This window comes from Giraffa tippelskirchi, chromosome 7, assembly GCF_054371585.1.
Source record: "Giraffa tippelskirchi isolate mGirTip1 chromosome 7, T2T-mGirTip1v1.2.pri, whole genome shotgun sequence".
Classification (NCBI taxonomy): Eukaryota; Metazoa; Chordata; class Mammalia; order Artiodactyla; family Giraffidae; genus Giraffa; species Giraffa tippelskirchi.
The window spans coordinates 91,043,319-91,056,437 of record NC_137281.1 but is presented as its reverse complement, the minus strand read 5'-3'; the positions used below and the strand labels follow the sequence as shown (position 1 = coordinate 91,056,437).

The following is a 13,119-nucleotide window of genomic DNA, read 5'->3' as shown; positions in this document are numbered from 1 at the left end:
GAGCCCATTATACAGAGTGAAGTAAGCCAGAAAGAAAAACAACAATACAGTATACTAATGCATATATATGGAATTTGAAAGATGGTAACGATAACCCTACATGCGAGACAGAATAAGAGACACAGATGCATGGAACAATTTTATGGACTCTGAGGGAGAAGGTGAGGGTGGGACGTTCTGGGAGAATGGCATTGAGACATGTGTATTGTCATATGTGAAACAGAACACCATTCCATGTTCGATGCATGTGACAAGGGCTCAGGGCTGGGGCAATGGGATGATCCAGAAGGATGGGATGGGGAGGGAGGTGGGTGGGGGGTCCGGGAAGGGGAACACATGTAAACCCATGGCTGATTCATGTCAATGTATGGCAAAAACTATTACAATATTGTAAAGTAATTAGCCCCCAACTAAAATAAATAAATTTATTAAAAAAAAAAAAAATTGTAAGAGGCAAGAGCTGAACTGGAGGGCAACAGTCAGTGTATATGCCCTTAATATCAATTTTTTATGAGTCAACAGGACAATATCAAGAGCCATGTAAAAAAAATAAGACAAAGTGAAGTATAAAATGTTTAAGAAAATATATGTGATGTTTGAACCTGTGGAAAAAAAGTTAATTTCCGTAAAAATATAGCTTGAGATCATATACAGCGAAGTTTTGGTGATTTAGTTGGATGGTAGAATTAGATTTCTGGTTATGTTTTCCTATATTTCTTGATATATCACAAATATTTTGTAATAAAGATATTTAATTTTTAAAATTAAAGATGTTTGAATATTTTATTTAATATAGTCAAACATAAAAACATCTTTAATTTTTTTCTGCATACCTTGTACCTGCTTTGAGAGTTGTGACTGAAAATCACTGAGATTCTTCTAGAATTTTTTTTTCACTTGTTCCCACTTTCTTTAATCTTCTTTCTGTATGTGCAAATTCTAATAAAGGAGAATTTTACTTGAAAATGTACAAGACAACATGAAAAGTGTGTCAATTAAGGACCTTGGGAAAATCTGGCATCTTATAACTGAATTCCCTCAGCAATTAAAAGGACATGTATTTGGCAAGCTAGAGTATTCAAATTCTCTTATTAGTGTGTAGTTTTTCCCAATAACAAGGGAGAGAAATAAGGCTTTACCAACCAAACAATCGATCCACATTTCAAAACAGACATGGATATAAAAACTGAGTGTCTATTTAAAATGTAGATAAAATTGAATTTTCAAAAATACAAAGTAAGAATTTATAAAAATGACAAGAATTAATTATATTATTATTCACTTTATTATAGAAAATTTCTTTAAAAAAAAACTTTCCTAGCCATAAACATCTTTGTTTAATCTTATTATCTGAATAAAAGTCAAGAGAACAAATTTAATTGGAAATATTGGAAATAACTTATTCCTAAGAGTCACATTCCTCTGATACCTTTCTGTTTTCCTCTGTAATTAGTTCCTCTTGGATTTGCAAGCTCCCCCATAACTGCATTGTTCCAGAAAAGTTCAAACTGGTTAAAATTTGGTTAAAATTAAGGAGATTTACTGCTTTTCGATTTCTTCCATGTCAAACAGCAGCTAATTTATTTCTCACATTTGACTGCCACTTATTATGTCAACAAATGGCCTATGCAACCAATTATTTTGTTGAATTATATTGTTTCAGTGAAGAGCCTGGCCAATAGTATCCAAAAGTACTTTTTTTCTGCCTGTATATTGACAGCTTCATATATTGATTACTTCACATATTCATAGTTTAGATACTCTTAAGAAAATAACATACCTGTTAAAGGGTTAATGTGTTATTCCCAAATCTGCTATAAGCATTCTTGAACATTTCTTTTGGACATGATCATTTCTTTCTCTTTAGGTGTATACCTTGCAGTGACATTACTGGCTTTTGGGTAGGCATGTCTTTTAGAAACTGCCAGTTTCCAATGTTGTTTCACAAATTTATCCTCCCACCAGCAGTGTACAAGAATTCTAGATGTTCCATATCCTTCACAGACTTTGATATTCTCAACCTTTTTTAATTTAAAGCTATGTTCTTATGTACATAACAATACTAATTGTGGTTATATGTACATTTCCCTGATTACTAGTAATAAGGAATACCTTTTCATATTATTATTGTCCATTTGAATATTCCCTTTTGTGAAGTACCTATTTAACTCTTTTTGCCCAAATCTTGTGAATGGACAACTTAAGTGAAACAAGCAAATCTTGAAACCACAAATTATACTACTGGCAAAAGAAGAAAGAAAATGTACATGTTGTGTATCAAAGAGATTAAAACCATAATTTAAAATATTCTCTTTAAGAAAGAAACACAAGGAACATTTGTTTCACTAATGAAAAATTATCCAAATGTTTTAAGTGAAATAATATAGAGGGAGAAGACAGAGATGATGGTGGAATAGGAGGATGCTGATCACACCTCCCCCCAGAAACACATCAAAAACATATCTACATGTGGAGCAATTCTCACTGGAAACAACTTTGAGACTGGCAGAAAGACTCTTGTACGACCAAGGTTGTAAGAAAGATACACACAGAGTTGGGTAGGAAGGGAAGAGAAGAGATCAGTTCAAGACTCACAACCCATCAGAGGGGACACAGAAGAAGAAGGGTTTGGAGATCTTCCCTGGGGAGTGAGCAGTTCAAATCACATATTTGACACCCCAGCCCTGGAGCCTGACAGTGAGAAGATGAGTCCCATTAGCTGATTTGAAAACCAGTGGAACTTATAGAGGGCTGTGAGAAACCCAGACCCACTGGTGAAGTGCACATACATCTTTCTTACTCCCAGGAACAAGGAAGAGGAAGCAGATTGAAACTGCCTCAGGCTCTGGCTGGTTTCCAGAAAATACCCCAACATGTACCTCTGCCCATGCCAGTCACCCACTCTGGCCCCTCTACCTCCAGCACAACTCCCAACTAGAGTGAACACTGTCTTTGTTAAGGAGAGTGTTCAGTATTGATGAATTTATGCCTAAAAAATTCCTGAGACTGGAAAAGGAGACAAATATTCAGGTAGAACACAAATATTCAGATATTCATCACAGAGAACCCTAATCAAGATGAACCCGAAGAGACCCACACCAAGTCATATCATAACTAAAATGACAAAAATTAAAGATAGAGAATTCTAGAGTCAGCAAGAGAAAAACCAAAGAGTCATATACAAAAGAACCCCTATCAGACTATCAGCTGAATTTTCTGCAGAAACTTTGCAGGCTGGAAGGGAATGATATGATATAAATTACTGAAAGAGAGAAAAAAAAAAAACCTAGAATACTCTACCCAGCAAGATTATCATTGAGAATTGAAGGAGAGACAGACAAAAACTAAAAGAGACGAGTTCATCAACCTCATTTTGTTCTTTGGTCTGTGCGTTCATTGTTGTTGTTCAGTCATCAAGTCATGTCTGATTCTTCGCAACCCCATGGACTGCAGCACACCAGGCTTCCCTATCTCTCACCATGTCCACTGAATCAGTGATGCCATCCAACCGTCTCACCCTCTGTCACCCTATTCTCTTTCTGCCTTCAATCTTTCCCAGCATAAGGGTCTTTTCCAATGAGTCAACTGTTCGCATCAAGTGGGCAAAGTTTCTTCTTCTCAAGCATCAAACCTTCCAAAGAGTATTCAGTGTTGATTTCCTTAAAGATCACTGGTTTGATCTCCTTGCTTTCCAAGGGACTCTAAAGTGTCTTCTCCAGCACCACAATTTGAAAGCATCAATGCCACTCTGCCTTCTTTATTGTCCAACTCTCACATCTGGACATCACTACTGGAAAGACAGCCTTAACTATACAGACATTTGTCAGCAAAATGATGTCTTTGCTTTGTAACACACTGTCTAGGTTTGTCATAACTTTTGTGCCAAGAAGCAATCATCTTCTAATTTCATGGCTGTGGTCACCATCCACAGTGATCTCAGAGCCCAAAAAGAGGAAATCTGTCACTGCTTCCACTTTTTTCCCTTCTATTTGCCATGAAGTGATGGTACTGGATGTCATGATCTTAGATTTTTAATATTGAGTTTTAAGCTGGATTTTTCATACTCCTCCTTCATCTTCATCAATAATTTCTTTAGTTCCTCCTCATTTTCTGCCATTAGAGTGGTATCATCCACATATCTGATGTTGTTGATATTTCTCCTGGCAGTCTTGATTCCATCTTGTAACACATCCAGCCCAGCATACTTTTCATTAAATTTAGAATTTTTAAACATTGTTTCTTTAGATATTTATTTTCTGCCATCCCTGACTCCAGTACCACATGTGGTATATCATGTGATATTTTTCATAGGTTATAGAGGCTCTTTTAAGTTTTTCTCCAATTTTGTTCTGTTTCTGGTTTAGCTTAGATGATTTCTATTTTTTATCCAGGTGTTTTATTTTTCCTTTGTTTCCCAAATGGAATTTTTCAGTCTCTGTATTATATTTTACTGCCCCCCAATTCCATTTGGTTATTTATTTCATATCTTCATTTTTTTCCCTCATGTTCATATTTTCCTTTAGATTCTTGATTATTTATATAATGTCTATTTCAAAATTTTTAATTTTAAAAACTTATTCATCTAAATCATTTCTGAATATGTATCTCTTGATTATATAGATAATATCTTACTTCTTTGAATTTTTATTAGCTAATGATTGGATGTCATATATCAGTGATTCTCCATGAAGGGACATTTGGCATTATCTGGGGACCTGGTTAGATGTCACATGTGGGGGCTGCTACTGGAATTTAATGGATAGAGGAAGGAATGCTGCTAAACATCTTACAATGATCAAGAGGACCTTTCAACCTACAATAAAACTATCTTTAAAACTTAAAGTTGAAATCAAGATGTTTTAAAGCATACAAAAGATTAAAGAATTCTTAGCGACCTGATGCTTATAATAAATAAATATGTTAAATGAAGTTGTAATGAAAATTTTTACATTTATTTCTGTACAAATAAAATTTGAATATGACAATAGTCCATAGAAGAGAAAGTGAGTAAAGAAGTTTCTTACATTTTTTTTAATGAAATGGAATAATTATTTGGAGGTATGAAAAATAGAATGTTTCTTGCCGTATAAGTAAACAAAGATGTTACAGTCATTAGCAATTGCAGCCACCAACATGGTGAGCTGGTGAGCTCTGAGGGAACTTGGAAGGAGAAGAATACTGCCATGTTGCAGCCATCAAATTATAGCCACTCAGGAAGTGAACAACACAGGATACTGGTCCTACATAGCTCAGGTGCAAATAACTGGGATGATTTCAGTGAGCCCAAACTCTTGCATCTTCCCATACATGGAGAAGAACTAAATTCCTTAACTTGAGTTATCTGGTTTTCTTTAAGTAACATCAATATTTTGTTGTTCAGACTATCTGCCTTTTGTTCAAAACTTCTATATAACCTGGTTCTTCCCTTCTCCTCCTTGGAGCAGTTCTCTCAGGGTCACTTGAGATGCTGTCTTCTAGGTTTGAAGTTATAAAAATTCCCACTGGAAAAAAAAAATAGCTCTCAACTTTTAGGTTGTGAGTATTTAAGTTGACAGGAACCAGAAAGTGATAATTTACAGTTCAGTTCAGTCACTCAGTCGTGTCTGACTCTTTACAACCCCGTGGACTGAAGCACACCAGGCTTCCCTGTTCACCAACTCCCAGAGCTTGCTCAAACTCATGTCCATTGAGTTGGTGATGACATCCAACCATCTCATCCTCTGTCATCATCTCATCCTCTGTCATCCTCTCATCCTCTATTGTCCCCTTCTCCTACTGCCTTCAGTCTTTCCCAGCATCAGGGTCTTTTTCAATGAGTCAGTTCTTCACATCCGGTGGCCAAAGTATTGGAATTTCAGCTTCAACATCAGTCCTTCCCATGAATATTCAGGGATGATTTCCTTTAGAATTCACTGGCTTGATCTTCTGGCAGTCCAAGGAACTCTCAAGAGTCTTCTCCAACACCGCAGTTCAAAAGCATCAATTTTTCAGCACTCAGCCTTCTTTATGGTCAGCTGTCACATCCATACATGACCACTGGAAAAACCACAGCTTTGACTATACAGACTTTGGTAGGCCAAGTAATGTCTCTGCATTTTAATATGTGGTCTAGGTAGGTCATAGCTTTTCTTCCAAGGAGCAAGCGTCTTTCAATTTCATGGCTGCAGTCACCATCTGCAGTGATTTTGAAGCCCAACAAAATAAAGTCTCTCACTGTTTCCATTGTTTCCCTATCTATTTACCATGAAATGATGGGACCGGATGCCATGATCTTAGTTCTTTGAATGTTGAGTTTTAAGCCAGCTTTTTCACTCTCCTCTTTCATCCTCATAAAGAGGCTCTTTAGTTCCTTTTCGCTTTCTGCCAAAAGTGTGGTGTCATCTCTGTATCTGAGATTATTGATATTTCTCCCGGCAATCTTGATTCCAGCTTGTGCTTCATCCAGCCTGGCATTTCACATGATGTACTCTACATATATAAGTTAAATATACAGCTTTGACATACTCCTTTCCCAATTTGGAGGGCTTCCTTGGTGGCTCAGACATTAAAGACTCTGCCTGCAATGCAGGAGACCCAGGTTCGTTTCCTTGGTTGGGAATATTCCCTAGAAAAGGAAATGGCAACCCACTCCAGTATTCTTGCCTGGAAAACCCCATGGACAGAGGAGCCTGGAAGGCTACAGTCCATGGGATTCCAAAGAGTCGGACACAACTGAAAGACTAAGGCTTTTTCCAATTTGGAACCAGTCTGTTGTTCCATGTCTGGTTCTAACTGTTGCTTCTTGACCTGCATACAGATTTCTCAGGAGACAGGTGAGGTGGTCTAGTATTTCCATCTCTTGAAGAATTTTCCACAGTTTCTTGTGATCCACACAGTTCAATAAAATAGAAATAAATGTTTTTTCTGGAACTCTCTTGCTTTTTCTGTGATCCAACGGATGTTGGCAATTTGATCTCTGGTTCCTCTGCCTTTTCTAAATCCAACTTGAACATCTGGAAGTTCTCGGTTCATGTACTGTTGAAGCCTGGCTTGGAGAATTTTGAGCATTACTTTGCTAGCATGTGAGATGAGTGCAGTTGTGTGGCAGTTTGAACATTCTTTGGCATTGCCTTTCTTTGGGATTGGAATGAAAACTGACCTTTTCCAGTCCCGTGGCCAGGACTGGAAAAATTATATTATGTAATTTAAAGTTGCATATTATATACTCTAAAGAAACTACAGAAATGAAACAGAGAAAGAGAGAATGACAGAAGGAGGAAGGAAAGAAAGAAGGAAGAAAGGAAAAAAGAAGAAAAGAAAGAAAAATGAAACAGAGGTTATCTAACTTGGAGCCCAGTCTAAGCCATTTGATTCTTTCCTGATCAAACCAAAATGCTATTTGGATTAGTGATGGGCTTTCCAGAATGAAGGCCGTGTTGCCCTTTGCATTATTAATCAGCCACAATCAGTCCCAATAAACAATAAAAATGTTGAAAAAAGTAAAATGGAAATCTGCATGACAAGTGTGCCAAGTACCCCATGTTAGCATTGCAATAGAAATTCTGTTCATGGTCACGATATCTTCAGACATTGATAGTCTCTTAAACCAGTGTTCTTCCTATGTGGTCAAGTACCTTGGCTCTAGATAACTGGAAAATAAAACGACTCTCATCTTGAGAACTTGGTCATGGAAACTTTCATGGGAACTTTGAGGGAGATTTAAAAAGGTCATGTAGAAATCTCTTGAAAAAAAAACAACAAAAAACCTGGAGCCAGGAAACTGGAATGCATCTGCAAGGTCTTTCAGATGACTTAGAATTCTTAGAAGCAGCTATTTGGGGTCATGAAATAAACTGACATGGGAACATCAAACAAAGAATAGATGTGCATGCATCTCTCATACACAGCTGCTGAAGCCACTTCTCTGAACTGAACTCAGTGCCCATGGGGAAAAATAATCTGAAGATGAGTTTAGGCAAATTTCTCTGATGGCAAACCTGCACAGAATTAGAACGTGGATTGTATTGGATTCATTCCTGAAGCCCCAGTGGTATAAAAACAGATATTCAATAGAATTGACACCTATTCAGCTCTTAAATCTGCTTAGCCTCTTATAGATGCAACCACCATGAATACAAGTAAAGATTTATAACATTGCAGAGTCTATCAGTGTACTTCATATGAATGCAATTCCTCTAGTCAAGAAAGGCATTTTTTGCTATTAATATGCAAAAATTAGCCAAGAAACATTGAATTATATGGTATTCACATTTCTCATCATTCTTAGAGCTTTGGTCTTACTGAAAACTGAAACAGGCAATTCAAAGCATATGTTACTTTGAATAGGAGTTGATACAGACACAAAAGTCTGATAATATTAATGGGAAAATGTACTTTTCCATTGAATATGAGAGTAAAAGGAAATATTCCACAGGAAAAGTTTCTTAAAACTGGAAGTGGAAATGAGGAAATAGAGGGAAATATAATTACCTAACATTATCTTTTCAAGTCTTGTATTTTAATAGGCCCAGTTGTATTTAAAATACATTAAAAAAAACTAAAGTTAGTTTACAGTAAATATTAGATATATTTTGCATTTGATGCTTTTTAATACTCTTCAAGTAAATTTTCCTAATTTTAATATCCCAGACCTGAGAGTGGTTTTATATTGCCCTGTTGTCCATAAGTAAAGCATATCAATTTCTATAATTATGTGATACTAGAAAAGAATGTTTAATTCTATTGTAATTAAGGGAAAACAATGTAGCATCTTTAATAATTCCCATTGGTATTTGATCATCAGTTGGGTATTAGGTCTCAAAATATATCCTTTTATGTTACCACCCTCTCAATATTTATGATCCCTTCTTCCCTAGGAAAATGAATATTCATATGTGTCATTATTTTAGGGATAATGCAATTATTTTGGAGTGAGACACTCTCCAGGTTTCAGTGTGCCCGGAGTCAAGTGATGTTCTGAAACACTCTGTAGAGTTGGTAAGTCACGGAGGCAGTTTTAATGTAGATTAAAACAATACAGAAACATTCCTGGATACTGGCTTATAATCACATTGTCCATAGGTAGAATCAGATGTGAAAAGTCATTTAGAAGCTGAGCAATGTGATAAAATTATAGAATTCTAGAAGGTATTATTATTCTAGTTGTCATACAAATATAGCATAGTCTCATAATGTGTGTGACAACATGAAGAAAATTATATGATTGAGTACATTTTGATACAACTCATGATTTTACTTTCAATCTGCTAAACAGTGTCCATGTCAAACTTTATCATGTCAATGTTATTACCAACAAAAATTTTATGATGAACTATGCCAAACAGTGTTTATTTAAAATAGTGCTGGGTGAATGGAAACTCCTTCTTGTTTTCCAAGAAATGTGTTATTCCCTTGTGCTTATAAACCTACCACATCTAACACATCAATTTATCCTATTCTGTTTTTAAAGAAAAATAAGCCAGCTAAATTGACTAGTGTCATATGGATAAGAATATGACTTTTGGCAAACCTGACCTACGAATATTCACTTTTATTTAACGTTTTTATGTATTAAGATTACAAATATTAAAAATATAAACTTTAAATAGAATAAATCTTTTATCTGTTCTCTAATATTTGAACATTTTATTCTTTGTAGATAAAGCACTAGGCACATGCTAAGTTGCTTCAGTTATGTCCAACTCTTTGTGACTCCATGGACTGTAGCCCTCCAGGTTCCTCTGTCCTGTGATTCTCCAGGCAAGAATACTGGAGTGGGTAGCCATTGACTTCGCTAGGGGATCTTCCTGACTCAGGGATCAAAACTGGGACCCTATGTTTTCTGCATTGGCAAGCGGATTCTTTACACTAGCACCACCTGGGAAACCCTAAAGCACTAGTTAATCAACCACAATTTGTCCTTTTCTTATCATAATTTGATGACTATAATCTTCTTTGAGTAAATTTCAAATTCTAAAACTTAGTTCAGTTATACTTCCTGCACATGAGTCTATGTGCTGTACTTAAGTCACTCAGTCACGTCCGACTCTTTGTGACCCCATGAACTGTAGCCTGCCGGGCTCCTCTGTCCACAGGGATTCTCCAGGCAAGAACACTGGAGTGGGTTGCCATGCCCTCCTCCTGGGGATCTTCCCAACCCAGGGAATGAACCCAATTCTCTCGCATTACAGGAAGATTCTTTACCGTTTGAGCATTAGAATTAAAATGTTAATTTCAGGGTTTCATATATCCATCTTTATCCTCAACCATTTTAGAATAATATGAAAGTTTTTCATCTAACAAAGGGAAGTTAAGGACTTTGCTTTTGCAGAAAAGGGAGATGCCAGGCAGACAATCAAAATGATCCTTTTGAAAACAAAACAGATTCTTTTCTCTGTCTTCTGCCTTCTCCATACCCTTAGGGAGTCTGTGTGGTGAGTGCATGAGTGTGTGTGTGTGTGTGTGTGTGCACGCTCTCTGTATGTATATGTGTAAGGTTTTGGATTAAAAACCTATATATAAAAATGTTCTTTAAAGGAAAATCATAGATTAGAGCAACACTATAAAAATAGAAAGGAATAAAAGTAGAAAAATCCATTGGCATGTAAAAATTATTAGTTATGTATTTTTAGAAATATTACTCTAAAATTATTAACAAATTTTTAGAATATTTTTCTTTTTAAATATCTGTATGCTTTCACTCAACAGCTTTATTGATGGCTTCCATAAACTATTAGTATTATGAGAAGTAATTTGTATATTTTCAAGGACCTTAAAAATGCCTTATTTGGGAAGGAAACCACACTGGAAATTTAACCCTAGAAGTCAGAGATACCTAGTGTTGGAACAAATGTGCCTAATTCTTATTAGAAGAATTACAGAAGAACTAAAGATCCTCTTGATGAAAGTGAAAGAGGAGAGTGAAAAAGTTGGCTTAAAGCTCAACATTCAGAAAACTAAGATCATGGCATCTGGTCCTGTCACTTCATGGCAAATAGATGGGGAAACAGTGGGAAGAGTGGCTGACTTTGTTTTGGGGGGCTCCAAAATCACTGCAGATGGTGATTGCAGCCATGAAATTAAAAGATGCTTACTCCTTGGAAGGAAGTTATGACCAAACTAGACAGCATATTAAAAAGCAGAGACATTACTTTGCCGACAAAGTCTAGTCAAGGCTATGGTTTTTCCAGTAGTCATGTATGGATGTGAGAGTTGGATGGTGAAGAAAGCTGAGCGCCGAAGAATTGATGCTGTTGAACTGTGGTGTTGGAGAAGACTCTTGAGAGTCCTTTGGAGTGTAGGAAGATCCAACCAGTCCATCCTAAAGGATATCAGTCCTGAATAGTCATTGGAAGGACTGATGTTGAAGCTGAAACCCCACCACTTTGGCCACCTGATCCAAGAGCTGACTCATTTGAAAAGACCCTGATTTGGGGAAAGATTGAGGGCAGGAGGAGAAGGGGACGACAGAGGATGAGATGGTTGGATGGCATCACCGACTCAATGGACATGAGTTTGGGTAAACTGGAGCTGGTGATGGACAGGGAAGCCTGGCATGCTGAGGTTCATGGGGTCACAAAGAGTCGGACATGACTGAGTGACTGAACTGAACTGAACTGAATTCTTATTCTGGGCTTCCCTGGTGGCTTAGTGATTAAGAATTTGCCTGCCAATGTGGGCAATGCAGGTTGAACCCCTGTGTCTGCAAGATCCCCTGGAGAAGTAAATGGCAGCCCACTGCAGTGTTCTTGCCTGGGAAGTCACACGGACAGAGGAGCCTGGTGGGCTCTAGTCCATAGGGTCACAAAGGAGTCGAACATGACTTAGCAACTTAAACAACTTTTATTCCAGTGCTCCTTCAGAAGACTGAGAATTAATACATGTAATATATGTGATATATATGGGAAATAGTTAAGTTATAGGATGCATGAAATGGACAATAAATACAGTGGAAATTATCATGAGTTTCAAATTTATGGAGGGTTTTATTATGTACAAGAGAGGCCTTGATGTGCTCTGAAGGATTTGGTTATACGACAAAGGAATTTGTATAGCTAAGAAGGAGAAAACAAGCAAGGATGGGAAAAAAATGCATGAAGAATGTAGAAAACCATGAGGTTGTTTCTGCTGAAAGAGAAGTTGAATTTTTTCAATACCAGAAAATAGTATTGGATTGGTTGGTGAAGGGCTAGCTGTGAAGACCTAAGAACATTTGAGGCTTCATAATATAGTTAGAAATTTATAAGTTTTTAAGAAAACAATGATATGATGAAAACAGAATTTTTACGGGAAGTGTTAAAATCCTAAAAACAAACTGTATTTGTGGGGTGATTACATATGCATCATCTATTGATGTAAAATCAAATTCTGTATAGCTGCAAAAAGTTCCGAATTTTTATGCACTCATATGAACATGTCTTTAATTTTTAAGTGAAAAACCTGAGGGAAATAACTATGCATGTAGCATGAACACTGTTTTCTTATAAATATAAACATACACTAATATACACAACACACAAACAAACACCATGCTAGTATGTTATTATTTTTTTGAAAGCTATCTAGGATGCAAATGGCTTACAGCTAGTGATCATGTTATGTGTGACATGTTCTTTTTTTTCCCCGTTAGTATAAGCTACTTTTACTTTTTAAAAAGTAATCTAAAGGAAAACTATATTTTTAACAAATATTTTAAAATGGTGATTGTTTCTGTTTTAAATGCTTAAACATTCAATTTGACATATGATTAGAGTTTCCAATTTCTATTGACTTTGCTCTAAAACTAATTTTAATCTGGATCCTGAATATATAATGTATAATTCATTTATTCAACCATTCATTCAACAGATATTTGAATGTCATGCACAGATGCTAAAATGTGTATAAATTACTTTATGTGTTTCTTGAGAACTGTCCTGTTCTCTTTAAATGAAGTTTCAAAAATTAGATTTTAAAAAGGATCACTATAAGGGATCCTTAAAATACTAGACTGTAGCTGAAAGGAGCTTAAACTTTCTAGACAAGGAAATGAATAACTTTACATACTTGATGTAATTTAGTACTTTATATCAATTCATGTTTCTCAGAGTAAGACATTGGCCAAAAGATACGTTTATATAGGGAAAAATACAGCCTCATTTG

The 13,119-nt window shown here is 36.1% G+C and overlaps 1 protein-coding gene across 1 annotated transcript in view; it reads left to right on the top strand.

Annotated features, from left to right (window-relative positions):
• Positions 1-13,119, top strand: part of LOC145512684 (olfactory receptor 11H6-like) — a 364,468-nt gene that overhangs the window by 87,818 nt on the left and 263,531 nt on the right. The window lies entirely within an intron of this gene.